The following is an 18,605-nucleotide window of genomic DNA, read 5'->3' as shown; positions in this document are numbered from 1 at the left end:
TCCTACTAGGCCGAAGTTATATGTACGAAATTCTCGCAGTCGCCTAATTGGTGTTCAAAATAATGATGTTCCCCCATGATGGAAAGATCATTACCATTGATCAACTCACATACTACAAGAAGGCAACCTTACCCACACCAAATGGCATGCTGCCCTTAGTTTCGTCCTCCCATGAGGTGATCACTACTTACATTGAGCTCAGCCTGGGCCAGTTTAAGCCATCAAATCTCCTAGGAACATTCCTAGGAGACCCTCCAGTAAGACAAGAGCTTGTCCCAAATACTGGAGCACTGGTGTGCATGATGACTTCATCAAACACCACCCAAAAGAAAGAACCAATTTTGGATGATAACAACGACGTTGTTACCAATCCAAATATCTTGCCTAACTCTATCACCAATATCACCTTCTTATATCCACCACCCGGTTTTGTCTCACACCAAGTCATTGCAACACTCACATTGCCTGACATAGCCCTCGCAATACTAGTCTAGTATTTGCCCCCCAGGGCCATGCCAGCTAGCGCAAGTTACATTGTAATAGGGATAGTCCCTATTCCTCCTAAGGAAAATACAACACCCCATATATTGCATACCGAGGTAGCGCCTACACCACAAGCAGTGTTGGTACTAACGCCAACTGAGGCAAAACCAAAGGATAATAAAAAAGGTAAAAATGTGAAAGCCCCAAACACTCCCTCCTCTAGGGTCCCTCAACCCTGCACCTTGTGTGAAACCATAGGGAACCCACCAATAAGTGCCCCGAATTAAAAGAGCTCAAATCTATGGTACATGCCCCAAAAGAGCCTGTAAACCCTCCAACCCATACCGAGAAGAAGAACACACCCACGCATATTAAAGAATTACACACCAATCACGCATGTGCCATTTGCGCAGAGTACGGGCATTATACCCATCATTTCCCCAAAGTTCCTCAATACTGGGATGCGTTAGTGGCACTCACCCAATCTAATTCCCCATTACTCTCCACAGAGGATGGTTCCATTTTTTTTTTTACGTCATAAGAGAAGAATCTTCTTGCTCCTCTACTTCGACAAGTCCATCAACCTCCACCCACGATCGAAGGCGATCTTAACATACACATATCACACTGTCACCTACTTGTGCTTTGTGCGACACATTAGAACATTTAATCAACCAATGCCCTGAGTTATAGGCATTCAACCGATTATATCCAATTCCCCATGTCACCCAACCAACAAGATCAAGGTACAGGCGTCACACTTGCCAAATTTGTGTCGGCAACCATCACATGCGACATTGTCCCCATCTTTCTCGATTCCATCCATTGTTAGGATTCATGTGATGATTTATCGCAGAGAATTTGGATTTGGCCGAAGTAGAGACCGAACCACCACATCATTCACCACCTGCTGGGAATGAAGCATCTAGGTCCGTTTTGTGTGTGCTTGAGGAGAAATGACATCTGAAAACAAAGCAAGGTCCATGTCATCTTATCCCCCCTCACCACCACCAATACAAATTAGACTTTCCATATGGTAGCTAGGCATCAACGCCTCATACTATGAGGCAGGGATGTAGAATCTGTACTGATACTACTCATAGCAATGAGGCATGCCCCATGTTACATACATTTCGACATCTTAGGATTCAAACCAACATCCTATGGAAGAAGCCATTCTTGCCCCTTGTACACCAACAAGAATGCAAGAGCTTCCTCCCAGACAACCGCAGTCACCAATAATTGAGATTCTGCCACCACCCAATGTTGACGACACACAACACCATATACAATTTATTTCCTCATTCATAGGAACCATGATCCAAACTATTTGCTCATAATTTTTTGGTGTCAAGACTGAAAAATCCACCCCAACGGTGGTACCAACTCTGACAGTGAAGAACCACCCAATTTTCACTTTATCAACCTCTCTGGGTTCTATGACCTCAAGCCATGAATCATATTCTTGCTTATCCACTAGTACAACCAAGACCACATCTCAGTTACAAGACCTAGCACACCCCAAGTCAACTTTGGATAATATTTTTCATTCAGACGAAGATTTTCTTGAACCCATGACAAAACCTGAATATCCTTGGGATGGTATGCACCATTGATCGTTTTTTCTACCCGATTTTTTTTTTGTTCCCAACAGTGAATAGACCCATGACATCTGTGTTGTTGAATCAAAATACTTTCTCCCACCAAGAAAAGTAGATTGGTTCAAAAATCCCATCCCAACACCCGATTCATTAGAGGAAGGGAACATGTCCAATATTTTAGCTACCATAAAGGTGAATATTTCAAACAATCCTGGCAAAACCAAAGAGATCTCCCTAGGGGTAGCATGCTCCCTCGAAGAAAAAACCATATATACATCCCTATTACAATAATATAGAGATATTTTTGCGTGGGATTACTCTGATATTCTAGGCCTTAGTCCCACCACAGTGGAACATCAAATTGACACATGGCTATACGCCCACCCTTTCTGACAAAACAACGTCAATTGCATCCATCTAAGGCAGCAAAAATTAAACAAGAAATTGATAAACTTCACAAAGCTGGATTTATCTACCCAATTACTTACACATCTTGGGTTTCCAACCTTGTACCTGTCATGAAGAAACAAGGCACCATTCATGTTTGTATTGATTTTAGGGATCTAAAAAAACCATGCCCTAATTACCCAACACCATTCCTCGATCAAGTCATCTATGCTTGCTCCAATCATGAGGCCTTATCATTCATGGATGGGTTCACTGGGTACAACCAAATTTAGATTCTTCACATGGATCAGTACAAAATGACATTCACCGCCCATTGGGGGACATTTGCATACCAAGTCACGCCTTTCGGTATTAAAAATGCTGGTGCCACTTTCCAGCGGGCCATGAACTACATCTTCCATGACCTAGCTCATCTCATCCTTGCATATCTGGATGATCTCACAGTGTGTTTGAAAAAATGCACCAACCATTTAGAGGACCTTTGTCGAATGTTTCAGAGATTTCAACAGTATAACCTACGCTTGAACCCCCTCAAGTGTGTATTTTGCGTTAACACTAGAAGATTTATGGGTTTCCTCTTTTCCCAACAAGGGATTGGAGTGGACCGCCTTAAGGTCTAAGCCATTAAAGAGGTACCTCCACCAAAAACCTTAAAACAATTACAAATCTTGTAGGGTAAGGCCAACTTATTATGCCTCTTTGTACCTATATACGCCACTTGTGTGCAAGGTTTCCCGCGCCTCCTTCGTCAAGACATACCCTTCCAATGGGATGATCAACCCAACAATCATTCAACACTTTGAAATATACATTATCTCAAACACCTTTAATTAGCCCCCTTGATCGCAACAAAGAATATACCCTATACCTATCTGCATCAGAAGTATCCATTGTTGAGGTATTAGTCCAAGATGGACCCGACAATAAGGAGCATGTAATTTATTACGTTAGAAAGAACTCATCCGGGCCTGCATTGAAGTATGGACCTGAAGAAAAAATTACCTTAGCCCTTGTACATTATGTACAAAAACTTCAACACTATATCATCCTTCGAACCACGACTGTGATAGCAACCATCAACCCCATGAGGTACCTGCTCACTCACTATATGATGAACCACAAATATGCTAGGTGGATGGTTATCCTGCAAGAGTTTGACTTTTAGTTTAACACCCCCAAGAACAAAAAAGCACCCATTCTTGCTGAATTCAACATATACCTCCCAACAGAGACCTAAGGATCTCCCTTTAATGAGTCCCTCCCCGACAAACATCTATTTCGAATGTCCATAGACAACCCTTGGTACGGTGATATCCTCGTCTTTTTACGAGCTCAAAAGTTTAAACCTCATCTTATGCATGACGATTGGAGATGCATACACCAACAAGTCCCTCGCTACCTCCTATTAGGGGATATCCTCTATCGACGAGGCATTGACACCATCCTATGTCAATGCCTCGATCACCAACAAGTTGAGCAAGCCTTAAATGACTGTCATAGCGGGACATGTGGCAACCATCTATCAGGGATGACCACTGCCCAAAAAATCCTTCGCCCCGTTTATTTTTGGCCCACCCTCTTCCATGATTGCATACAAGCAGTCAAACGATGTGAACGATGCCAACAATACACTCATAAGATGCGAGCAACACCTACTTCCTTTTATCTAGTCATAGTGGCTGACCCCTTCTATAAATGGGGCATCAACTTCATGACCTGTAACCCCCCATCATCTGTCAACCAAAAATACATTGTGGTCGATGGAATATTTTGCTAAATGGGTAGAAGAAATACCCACATATAATAACACCATCGAAATGGTTGCACGATTTTTCTACAACCATGTCATAACGTGGTTTGGTGTTCCCAAGGAATTGGTGTCGGATCATGGTAAACATTTTGAAAATGAAATCTTTCAAGAACTGTCCCAACATCTTGATTTCTCTCACAAGTTGGCATCACCATACTACTCCTAGTCTAATGGGAAAGTAGAAGTCATCAGCAAAGTCCTCAAAATCATGTTACAACACATGGTGAACACTCACAAACCAATTGGCACCACATGGCGTTCTCCACCCTATGGGCATATCGCACAATGGTCAAAGCATCCACAAGGTTTATACTCTTCCAACTTGTATATGGTACAGAAACAATACTTCCCATCAAGTGTGAGATCCCCACTTTTCACTCGCCCATTAAGCTTTTAGCTGACACCAAACCTCTGAAACAAAGGTTGGTATAGATAGACCTCGTCGATGAACTTCGATGAGAATCCCTTCAAAATAATGAAGACCACAAAAAGAGGGTCAAGACCTCATTCGATCACCACATCACTCCTCGAACATTCACCGAGGGGGAGTTAGTCCTCCTCTACAATGTCACCCAGGAAGCAATAGGGCCTAGAAATTTCAAAACCCTTTGGAAGGGCCCATACGTCATTAAAATTTCCTCCTTAAGGGGGCATACATACTATCAGAGCTCGAAGGGACTTGCCTAAAAAACCCCATCAATGGTCTCTACCTCGAAAAATTTCACCCATAAAATGCTAGAGTAGACATGTGTGTACCATGACTTATTTTTCATGATGATCTCCTCATCATAGATTCACTCTAAAAAAAATTATCTCATCATGTGTCAACATATGGATCTTCTACCAGCTTATCACCATGGGTTCGCTAATGGTGCATCTCGATGGTCACAAAATCTCGCTGTTGTAGCCTGGGCCATATACTCTCCTGACTGGAAACCTCGTCACTTTAATGGACTTTGTATAGGGTCAACCACCAACAATCAAGCTGAATATGACGTTGTCATAGGCCTCTTGGTTGATGCCCACCACCTAGGTATTCGTCACTTCCATGTATTCCTTAATTCAAAACTAGTAGTATCACAGTTAAAAACGACCTTTCAAATCCATGATCCATATCTTTTTCGGAAATATTTACGTGCACAAAGGTTGGCTAGATATTTTGATCAAATCACATTTACACATATACCAAGAAATAAAAATCATATAACTGATCGCATAACTAATCAAATGTAGATTTGGCATGCATCCCATATATATAATCATCAATACACATACAACATCAACATCACATACATCTTAAAACAAAAAATGCAGAAACACAACAAAAGTATAGACGCATATAACACATAATGAGAGCCACCATAACTAATCTCGTATACACATCATTGGCCCACGACCAGGAAGAATAAGTCAACAAAAATATAGGGGAACATCCTCATAAATCGGTGCTTGCCTTGGTACATACATCATCTTAGAAAAAAAGCAAAAAACTATCAAGTCTGTCTAGGGCTCAAGCGGCCCAATATCTGCATCTGGAGCCAAAATCGGACCAGTCATAGCCATCACCAAGGAATACAGCGCAAAATCAGTCGGTATGCCTGCTCCAATGAAATCGTCATCTCAACAATGATAAAGCCAAGCCAACCCATCCATCAACAGACAACCCTCTATTCAGGGACTCAATCCAACCCCAGGTATCACGATAACCCCGTAACTCCGGATCAACAACTACTAATCGTGCCTCTGCATCCTTAGCACGTGTGAGAAATCTAGTTGGATCCTCATCTGCCACTACCCCTCCAAGAGGCCCACCAATATCAAACCAGCGTCGTTGCATCAGGCGCTCTGCACCACCCCGAGGAACAATCGGTGGCCTCGCTACCCTCGGTCCCTGTGGAACAGGGGAAACCCTTGCAACACCCAAGTGCCTCGGATCATGGCCTACCAGATAGGTCAGTGGATGCCCTCGTGACCCCGCATATGCAAGTAAACAAATCATAGTGTCAACATCATCGTAAATAAAAAATCATAAACAAATACATGAAAGCACACATGTATACAAATGCATAAAACAAAATATACATGTTGGTCCCCAGGAAACACCCTGAGGAAGCCCCATATCTAGATCTCCTCTAAAGTCTACCCCATGACATGGAGACTCTAGAATCAAATTAGGATTAGAGTTAAACCAATCCTCTACCATGGCGCTCCAATAGTACTCCATTGCTTCGCCACTAGCTCTCTACATTGCCCCTCCCTAGTGATGCATGCACGGGTCCTTAGCAGGCCCCAACAGTACTGCAAGAATTGGGTGAAGCATAACCACCTGCTCATAGAGTATGATGCAGAGAACGGGTCCCTTCGCCCTATCTATCACCCTTTTTTCCATCTCTTGGGGTCCATTACAGAAGTTTGGGACATCCATTGGAATAAACAGAAGAGACGCAAAGATCAGCACCACGCCATATTCATCATGGAACGCTTCATTCTAGTAAATGCAAAGAATCATTTTTTGTCCTGTTACACACTTACAAACTCATGTTAGGTACTTCTTCAGCTCTCTATCCTATAACATTCACTATATATGTATGTCGTGAGCAAATATTTCACTTGTGGTATTGGTTGTATCCATTGCAAGAACATCATGCATGATCCACTTCAACCAACTATCCGTCAATCAAACAACAGAGCATGTATCATTCTCCACTTAGCATGACATGTTTCCTCAAATATTTGTGTAGCCTGACATCATTTCTCCAAAATTCACCATAAGGTCCATCATCTCGACCATGTTTATCACCATCTCACCCTTGCATATGACAAACATTCACGCTGGTTGATATAACCCCCTTCCGGCTCCCTTCATCTTTAGAGACCCCTCTTCACTAAAAGGAGCCACGACCCCATCACTCCAGCCTGGGAACCATCTCACGTACATATCTTGAAGTTTAGCCTCATTATGCTACACTCATTTTGCATACATCCCATTTCCCGGGCCATCACAGGTACTGAACGGATGCACCCCCGCATCCTACATTTGGCCTATCATTCATCCATATTGCATAGCCCATTTGTGTCACATCAACTGCCTCACCAACCCAACATAGAGACCAACCAATGGGGCCCCTACCATCAACTGATACACCACACCTCTATGCAAGTTACCATCATCATGGGGCACCCGTCTCTGTGGTTGTACATCCAAACCACCCTCATATTCTTTAAGTAAGTGCACAAAGATTTTTTCACAAAAAAAAAAATCTCATCCACATTTTGTGTTTACAATTCATGACCTGCGCCTGGCAGCAGTCTTTAGTCACCTTTGGCCACATCTTACATCTCACCAGCAAAACACTTCACATTTTTGCATGTGTTTCAAAACCTTCTCACACCCATCCTGGAAATCCCATTGACTCTAGGACCATCACCATCAGTAAACATGTTTTGACCACCGCCATTGGCACATCAAGCTCCAACCTCAGGATAGCTATCCATATCCTCCTATATCAATGGTGCTCACTATCATACCTATCCAACCCAAGTTATTACAACCTGTTCATATCTCACATTGATTTCCTGACTCACCATGTCAGGCGGTTAATGCCCCTTTTCCTGTCGACTTCAACAAATGTATTCTAGGAAAGAGGTAGTACCTTGGATACTCCCCCCCATCAAAGGGGATATCCCCGGGTGGCACAATGGAAACCATTATCGCCCACTAATGTCATTGGTCCCCTTGACATTCAACACCAACTCAAGCATTCACGTCAAGGCAGTGCCGTACTTAGTTACTGTTGCAATTCATCCATTTAGTCAAAGGCCCCTGCATCACTAAGCACCTCATTCAACAATGCTTATATTATGATATGGGGGAGGTACCCGTAGCCGAAGACCTATGCATACCACAACACCCCAATCAATAGTGATTCACCTTGGTTATGCATAAGGGAACCATATTACGCCTATTGGACTAGAAAATGCCCTTGAGGGTGTCAACAATTATCATCATCAGATATTAGCACGTCAACAACCACAATGTTGATTAGACCACAATTGGTCTTTTTCCATATTGTAATCAAGTCTGATTAGCCATCATAACAAGCATGGGACATGCCCTCCTCGTATAGACACATTTTCTATTGTAGGTTTTCACTAGAGCATGGTCACCATTGATACTCAATCAAGGGGTTTTTCTCTACTCATCTCCGCAACAAGCTATCCTCCCTCTGAAAAAGTCAATCAGAAAATAAAGTGTGATGTATTTCGGCTATACTGTTCCTACTAACCTCATAAATTAGGGGGCAACTGTTAACATCGAAAAATCCTACACCTGTTAGTACAATCCAGAAGAAACTAAAAGTGTCCAACAAAATGCATAGGTGGAAATTTCTTGCCGAATACATTATGAAGTTTAAAAAATAAAATTTCTCCTAAGGTCCAAAGTTTATAAAGGAAAAACAATTAAGGTAGCATGTCTATTTCTTCTATAAACGCGTGTGCACGAAATAACCTCCAAAATCCACGCAGTTGTAAAAAAGGATGACTTAGTGATCTAGGACCACTTTACACACCTGGGGCTGATTCTCTGACATGAGTTCATTTTAGTACAAGTGAATTCGATTCGCCTTGAAGATATGCAACCCTCAATGGAATCATCTTGTCCTACTCATGAGTCTTTATCATACATGTACCAACAGAGGGAAGAAGGATTCAAAAATTTTCTATATAAACATGCCATGGGAGAACCAAAACATGAGACATTGTTATGCTAGCCAAATTGTTGTTTGAGCAAACCACCATTGCATTGTTGAAGCCAAAGAAGTGAAGAGCACTAGCATGTTGGTCATATTTCTTCTAAGCAACCCATCATCTTAGTGAGAGAAGAGGAATCCACCATTGGAGAGTCTTCACACTTCTTTGAGAGAGAGGAGAAACTTGCAAAGAGATTGAGGAAAGAAACCCCCTTGCTGAGGATTTTTGAGCTCCATAGCTCAAAGAATTCTCTTCAAGTGTCTAAGATTCATCTATTGTATTCAACCTCTACCACCAACAATCAATAAAGGGAGATTTTTCCATATATTATTGATGTGTTTGCTCCATTTGAGCATTGTTTTGTTTATGTACCTCTTTGTTTATTTTATGTTTATGTATGCATTGTTTCCACTATTTACAATGTTGTGTTTATTTAAGGTTTTCCACTAACTGCACCAATTTTGACTGTGAGCATTTGCAGGGAATAATCCACTATTAAGGGGGTGTCTTTTGGTACACTGGTGCTCCAAAAACACTACAAAAACGGTGAAAAGATAAAAACACAGCAACCACAACACACTAGTGCAAAGATCCTAGCAACCACTACAACATTGATGGCCATACAAAGGAGAAGTGTTGGAAGTTGCATCCAGAGCTAAACTTGAAGAACAAGAAGAAGAATCTGATGACCACTGGTTCAAGCAACCAAGTTGAAAGTAGCTTGGACTTGGATGAGAAGATCATTTGTACATCAGTGTAGAAGGAGGATAATTTGAGTAGCCTTTAGCAACATGAACAGAAATAAATGACCAAACTATTCCATATAAAGATATAGGTCAAGAAGACAAATATTGGTGCTCTGTTTGACTAAGGATCGCAGGTGAATCTCATTGCAACATCATTGGTGAAGACATTGGGGCTGGAAGTTCGTGATCATGCAAATCCATATCCACTCGGATGGGTAAATAAGGATGCAGAGCCGAAGGTGACAAAACAGTGTAAAATTAGATTTGCCATTAGTGTTGATTTAATTGATGACGTAGATCTGGATGTGGTTCCCCTTGATGTACATGGAGTTGTGTTTGGGAGTCCATACATGTACATGAGTGATGCAATATTCATGAGGAAAACTAACCAGTACTGGCTCATCAAGGATGGAAAATCATTCATCATCAATGCGCACAAAGGCATTTTGAAAATTTCACTGGTACATGCCAACCAAGCCAAGAAATTGATCAGTTCCAACAAGAAGTATGTTTTATTATTTTCAAGAGAAATTCAGTCTGAAGAGGAGTCAATAAGAGGCAAGGCATCCTTGGAGGGGTGTACGAAGAAATATAAACAAAAATTGGAGGAGTTGTTACATGCATACAAGGATGTGTTCCAACAGCCTAAAGGGTTACCACCTAAGAGAGAAGTGGAGCATGAGATCCAGCTATTGACAGACTCCCCATTGCCAAACATTGGGATGTATAGGCAGTTTTTTATAGAAGCAAGTGAGGTGCAAAAATAGGGTGTCATTCAACCGAGTACATCACCATGTGGGTCCTCATCATCATTGTGCCGAAGAAGGATGGAACTTGGTGAATGTGTATAGATTATAGGGCGTTGAATAAAATCATGCTCAAGAATAGATATCCCCAACCCAGGATAGATGATTTGCTAGATCAGTTGCAACAAGAAAATTATTTCACTAAGATGGAATTGAAGTCTAGATATCACCAGGTTCAAGTCAAAGAAAAAGATACATGGAAGACTGCCTTCAAAACCAGACAAGGTTTGTATGATTGGTTAGTTATGCCATTTGGCCTATGCAATGCACCAGCTAAGTTTATGATATTAATGAATAATATAATATGCCCTTTTATAGATTGATTTGTTATTGTCTGTCTGGAAGATATACTAGTATATAGTGCTACCTGGGAGGAGCATATTTCATATTTGATGCATGTGTTAGAAACATTGAAGAAGCACCAACTGCTAGCAAATCTCAAGAAGTGTGAGTTTGTGCAGCAACCTTTGATGTATTTGGGGTATGTGATCGGTGGAGGAGAGTTGAAGATAAATCATTCCAAGATGGAGGCCATCATGAAATGGTTGGTGACTACTATTTTTTCTGAGGCCAGGATTTTCATTGGGGTAACACAGTACCTAAGGAAATTCATAGCCTCATTTTTAGTGGTAACAGCACTGCTCCACGCCATAACAGAAAGTGGAAAGAGTTTCCAGTGGGGTAAAGTTCAACAAAAGGCTTTCAAGGAGCTAAAGAAGAAGATCAGTCAAGCACTAGTTCTGGCATTACCAAACTTGCAGGGACCCTTTGAAGTCGAGACATATGTGAGTGGGTATGCTATGGGAGTTATCTTGATGCAAGGAGGAAGGCCCGTTTGCTACCATTATGAAGTATTTCATGGGGAATTTCTAAACTACCCTACCTACAATAAGGAGATCTATGCCATGATGCAAGCTGTGAATAAGTGAAAGCACTATCTGATGGGAAAGGAGACAATAATCCACATAGATCACCAGTTGTTATAGTACTTTCACCACTGATCCAGACCTTGGGGGGAGGCCCCCAAGATCTGAAAAATTGAAATGTTAGAAGAAAAGAGGAGAACACACAATAAAAAAACCACAAATAGTTTTTTTTTACTAAAACAAATAATAACTGTAAAGGCTACATTGTGGTGGGAAATCTGTCTTTTTACAAAATGCGAATTGTTATTTATAGTTTTTTTTTTGTCACAATACCACATGCAAATTCTGTGGGTGAATGTCACTTACAGTACCATGTGTAGATTCCATGAGTGGATAAATACCATGGGAGGATGAATACCAAGGGTCGATGCCACTTACAATACCATGGGAAAATACCATGGGTGAATGAATACTATGGGTGGATGAATACCATGGGTGGATGCCATTTTCCATTTGGATCATTCCTCCCTCCTTAAGAAGCAATGGTCCCCATTGCGTGAAGTTCCCTCTTGAGAAGCCTTTGTTGAATATGAAGAGCCATTGAAGAGAAGGGTTTTGTGTGGTTAGCCCATAACCGTTATGAACGAAGATCCGAGGATAGAGATACCCCGTAATTCTTGTGACTAACTGTGATATTGGCGGTGTGCAGCCTAGAAAATGGACTTTGATAAAGTGTGAGTTTTTGGATGACCCATAACCATCACAAACAAAGATCCGAGGATAGAGATACCGTGTAATGCTTGTGACCAACTGTGATACTAATTGTGTGTGACCTAGAAAATGGATTTCGATGAAGTGTGGGTTTGTGGATGACCCATAACCATGAAAAATGAAGATATGAGGATAGAGATACCCCGTAATTCTTGTGACCAACTGTGATACTAACAGTGTGGGCCCTAGCAAATGGACTTTAATGACAAGGATTTTGTGCGGTTGACCCATAACTATGATGCTGACTGTTGATGAAGTAGTAGGTGTCTACATAGCCTGGGGTGGGAGGGAATGTCTCCAAAGAACCCAACTCATGCTGCTATGCTAAAACTTATGAATGTGAAACAGGTGCCTACTAAAGCGGGGTGGGAGGGCACATCTCCAAAGGGAACCCGCTCTGAATGCTGCTCCAAATTTAAAATGGGCATAACTCGGTCAATATAACTTGGAATATTTATTATAACATGTTTTTGGAAATATAATGACCATTTTGCATCTTCTCATGTGATTGACATCTCTACCTGTAGACTCTGGAAACTCAGATTCATGCTGCAACTATCCCACTGTCACAAAAGTTCTGAGAAAATAGCTAATTTTAAAACAGTGATATCTCCCTCATCCGAGCTTCGTTTCGACCAATTGTTTTTTTAAAATTGAGTGATTTTTCGAGAGGAGGTCATATATACAATCATTTTTATGAAATTAAATGTAGAAACTACAAAAAATGATAGGAGAGCCGCCGTACACAAATTATCATCAGAACATTTTTTGCAACATAGTTGATTTGAAATCAACGATATCTCCCTCATCCAAACTCTGATTCGACCGATTTTTTTTTTTTTTGAATTTGGGTATTTTTTCACAAGGAATCTAGATATTTTATTTATTTTTTTGTAAAATTTTCACCAAAAGTATCAGATCCGACCTACAAACTCGAAGCCCAAAAAAATGAAAAAGAAATTTCTTCTCGCTTTGCCTAAGAAAGTGCTTCGTGGAGGTTGTAGCACATGCATAAGTTTGTTGAATATTTCTGCAAAAAATTGAAATGAAAATACTTGTCAAACTCTCATTCCCATGGAATCGTAGCCTGAATCTGATACCACTTGTTGGGAATCACGATTGCCATTAGACCAAAATACGCAGGTAAATTCCATGGGTGAATAAATGCCATGGGTGAATGAATACCATGGGTGGATGTCACTTACAATAACATGGGTATATTCCATGAGTGGATAAATAACATGGGAATATGAATACCAAGGGATGATGCCACTTACACTACCATGGGAAAATACCATGGGTGGATGACACTTACAATATCATGGGTAAATTCCATGGGTGAATGAATACCATGGGTGGATGCCACTTATAATATCACCGGTAAATTCCATGGGTGGATGAATACCATGGGTGGATGCCACTTACAATACCATGGGTGAATCAATACTATGGGTGGATGAATACCATGGGTGGATGCAATTTTCCATTTGGATCATTGCAAGCCCAAAGTAAGCTACAACAAACCAGGCATTACAAGTGGATAGGGTTTTTACAATAGTTTCATTTAGTGATCAAGTATAAGAAGGGAAACACAAACAAGTTGGCTGATATGCTTTCAAGGCCACCCACATCAAAGATTACAACTTTGGGGACTCTTGTGCACATGGAGCCATTCACCCATGATGCATACAGAGAGGCATATTCAGAAGATGAGGACTTCAAGGAGGTATATCAATAGTTGTAGAGTCAAAGTCATGTGCACGATGGTGACAACACCGTTGACTACCATCTCTAGGATGGGTTACTCTACATGCTGGATAAGTTATGTGTTCCTAAAGGTGAGAATTTGAAAATGATTAGAGAGGCTCACATGTCCAAGGTTGTAGGGAACTTTGGTGTAGGGAAGACCGTGGCTAACTTGTAGAGGTATCTGTATTGGCCCAAGATACAAGAGAAGGTAGATAGGTTCATAAGAGGATGCATGCTTTGTTGTACCAACAAGCCTAGCAACATGAAACAAGGTCTGTACCATCCCTTATATATACCTACTCATCCTTGGGAAAGAATTTCCCTGGACTTTGTGAAAGGTTTACTGATATTTAGGAAGGGACATGACTACTTATTCATGGTAGTTGACAGTTCAACAAGATGTGTGTTCTGATGCCCCGTAAACTGTAAAAAGACTTTCAACGGACAAGAAGCAACAAACTTGTTCTTTGGACAAGTATGGGTGCACTTTGGGATACCAAGGAGCATCATTTCAAGCAAGGACACAAGATTTCTCAGGGCATTCTGGACTACATTGTGGGAGAAGATGGACACAAAGTTGAAGAGATCTAGAACACTCCATCCACAGACAGATAAGCAGACAGAAGTAGTCAATAGGACTTTGGTGCAACTTTTTAGAGGATACAACTAGAAGCATCCGAAGACCTAGGATGAAAATATGGTATATATACAACATTATTATAACAGAGCGGTCCACACTTCTACGTGAAAGTCTCCATTCGAGACTTATTTTGGATATTTTCCACCTTCACCTTTGGATATTGCATACAAGCAACAAGGAGGAGGGAGGGAAGATCTTACAAGTGATGCTTTGAGGGTTGAAAAATTTATAGAGAAGATCAGGGAAAGCCATCTACAGGTATAAGAAACAGTGCAAAAGTCACATGAGAAGTATAAGGCCAGGCATGATTAACATAGAACAATGAAATCATTCAAGGCTGGAGATAGAGTATGGCTACAGTTGAACAATGAGAGGATATGGGGGCCTGGTAAGAAAATCAAGGCTCTAAGGTATGAACCCTTTGAGATACTGGAAAAGGTGGGTGATAATGCCTACCGACTCAGTTTACCACCATATATGCACATTTACTCATTTGTGAATGTAGAGAATTTGAAACTTTATGAGCCTTCCATGCTAGATCAGGAAGAGGAACAAGTCCTACCTTCTATGGAGGATTTGGCACCAGACACTCAGGCAGAGTTGATAGAAGATACCATTTTTCAGATAGGTCCAGAACTACAAGACAGGGCCAGCATGACCTTTGGGAGATTGGGTTGAAGGTACAGCTTCCAGGAAAAGCTAAATGGTACACCAGAGAGAAGGCGGAGGAAAAATCTCCTCACCTCATTCAATAAAATATTTTGGGGACCAAAATCCTCCCAAAAGGGGAAGGTGTTATCCGAATTGGATCATTATATTGTTTGTCATCCTTCACGATGCATTTGGAGTGGAAAAAGTGGAGGAATCAACTCAATGGATCGTTTTTACGACGGGAGCCAATTTGGCGAAACAGGGTATGAAACCTTCTAGGAGCATTTGAGGCATCAAACGACATTTTTTTGGGGTAAAAATTTGTTATTCTACATACAAATACCTTTCTAACGACACACAAAGAGTGTCAACCAGAGTTTGTATGCAAAAGTTATGCCACTCAGAAGTTGACCTTCCTGTTTTCACACCTATAGCTCAGGAGGATGCCACGTCAACCCCCATTATTTATGGAAAATGGGCTAGCCATGTGTTTGTGATGTGAAAGACTGTAGACAAGTATATATTGTAACTATAGTTAAGAGTTGATGTTGTCAAAATTAACCACTAGTAGGCTATCGGGTTGTGTTATAATCGGGCCACTAGGAGGAAGAGGATTCCATTCTTTCGAGAGCATTTTGTTCTATAGCTGTTAAAATATAGCCAAGAGAGATAGAAGGTAGAGCACACAAAGAGGATCTGTGCACTGTAGTAGACCACGAGCCACAACATTACTTCTTTGTACCTGCAGCCATATTTCCAGACAGAGAAAGAGAGTGAAGTGACCTCACCTTCCAGCTGAGTTTTCTCTCGAAAGGGTTTCCCAGAGAGAATATCTTGTGCCTTATGTGTTAGTGAGCTTATTTTTTCGTTCTCTTCTTTTTTACATAGTTTCCATTCGCATGCATGCACTAATTTACAGTAATATCTACAAATCTATAATTTTAATAAAACTATAATAGTGTAAAAAATACAACATTTTAATATATTATTACCAGATTTGTTGTGACGAACTGGCGAGTGGAATATCCACAAAAGTTCACGGATCAATAACATTTTATAAATAATAAGTTAATTTAAATAAAATCATATTAAATTATGATTTTATTTAAATATATAACATTTTGTAAATAATAAGTTAATTTAAATAAAATTATAATTTATTTGATCAACAATAAATGTCATTGTATGTAGTGCTTTTGTTTCTGTGTAAATTATTTTTTTTACGGATTTTAAACTTTTTTATACATATTTTATTTTACTTTATTAAATTTTTATTTTTGCACGATTATATATATATTTTGGGGAGGTTGGTTAGGATGGGATTATAGATGATTTTGGTGGTAATAAAATAATACAATTCACATGGGTTTTTGGTAAAATTATTAATAATTTAGTGGAATTTTATCTTTGGCAATGCTCTCATTAGCACTAAAAGGATTGAAATCTCTTGTCGTGCTAGGAGATTCAATTTTGGTCAATAAAGTGATGAGAAGGACAACCCCCTCAGGGAATATAAAGCTCAACTCCCTCTTCATAAGAATTAAGTCTCTAGTTAAACAATTTGACCAAGGGTGGTTTTATCATGTCAAACATGAACACAACATAGAAGTTAAGCATTGGGCAACGGTTGGGTCAACATTGAAAGAAGGTGATTCAATGGTTAATGAGGCCATGAGATTATGTTGGACTCCATAATGAACTTGATCACCACCTCCTCTTCCTCCCATGCATCGGGGGGCACTCTACTAAAAAAATTTAGGCATTTCAAGGCTTAGATTGGAGGACATGTACATTTGTCATATCCTGTTTGGTTTAACTTGGAATTAATTCAAGTGACACATTGGGTCTCAAATCCATGTCTCTAAAGGCAAGCACATTTATCACAAGTTGGATTTGCTTGGAGGAATGGTTTCTCGAGGCTATGGTGAGGATTTATTCTCCAATTTACATAAATGAAATCTCCAAGGAAATGTATCTTCCTACGCATAGGTCTTAGGAATCAAGGCCTTTGTTTAGGGCTACTTAGTGGAGCTACTATTTATCTTGGCCTCTCATGCAAATGCAATGTATCTATATCAGTAGGCATCCACAAGGTTCTTGGTTTCTACTAGTTGTCCATATTAATGGTGCTTTGGCATTTATTTGCTTGCAAACTCCTCTCAGTGCATCATACTTGTTAAGGGAAAAGGGATCTATAATCAATCTAGGGTTGGTATAGTCTACTCTTTGAATTTATTTCCTATTTAGATCTATTTTTGTTTGAATTTCATTATTTGTATGTTATTTATAGATAAATTACAAGTCAAAGAATTAAAGAAAGTGCTTCCCTAGTAAGAATAGGCCATTCGGGCCAATATCATGGCCCTATCAACAAATTTTGTTAAGTTAGTAGAGATGGCATAGTCAAGCAACTCATAATTTCATTCTAACGAATCATCTTCAAGCATATAGTCTGCACACTAATAATATCAAAGTTGAGTTTGGAAGACCCATATCCCTTCTTTTGACTTAGAGATTGGACACCCTATCTCTTGATCCAACAATGCAAAGACTAGTAATTTGGCTCATGCAAGTCATGTGGAAGAAGACTCAGTCCATTAGTCAAAAGGTCCAATGGAAATGGAAGATTAAGATCCCCGCACTTAGTGGGACAAGAAGTATGGGATAGTGCTCAATTTTTTAAATAATGGATATAGGTTTTGCTTAATATTTGTATCTAGGGAAGTTTGTTAAATTGTTGATATGCGGGAAAAATTAGAATGCTAGCCTACCTAGATGTCAGAGACAATTTCAGTCAGCCTAGATGTATGTCTCTTGTTTCAAATTAGTGATTTTGTTGTTTATACTACTTTGTGATATGTATTATTGCAAGCTTCAACACCCATTTTTATTAATACAATTATCATTCTAGTTATCAAATTCATATATAAGAAAAAAAATCATATTTTTCTAATTTCATCACACTAGATCCATCTTAAATCTATATGCAAGAAGTACTAAGAGGGATCAAATTCCCTAATGTGTAATTTCCTTTTTATCATTTAATTTCAAGTTACGCATTAAGAAATTTATACATTAATAAATTTGATCCCTTTTGATGGATAGATCTTGGATTAAAATAGATTTAGGTTAATTCAATCTTTTTAGATATTGTCACATACATATGTAGATATATAATTATTCATTTTTAGTTTTTTTTTTTTATATTTTTTTAATGTAATGTTAAGTGACAACATCTCTCCCATAGTAGACTATAAGAACTAAAAATACATTCTTTAAATATAAACTAACACGACACTCATTTTTTTTTTTTTTTTTTATG

This window comes from Pinus tabuliformis, chromosome 9 (assembly GCF_031772625.1).
Source record: "Pinus tabuliformis cultivar Carrire ecotype Pingquan chromosome 9, CPIR1, whole genome shotgun sequence".
NCBI classification, from domain to species: domain Eukaryota; kingdom Viridiplantae; phylum Streptophyta; class Pinopsida; order Pinales; family Pinaceae; genus Pinus; species Pinus tabuliformis.
Note: the sequence above shows the minus strand (reverse complement) of the source record.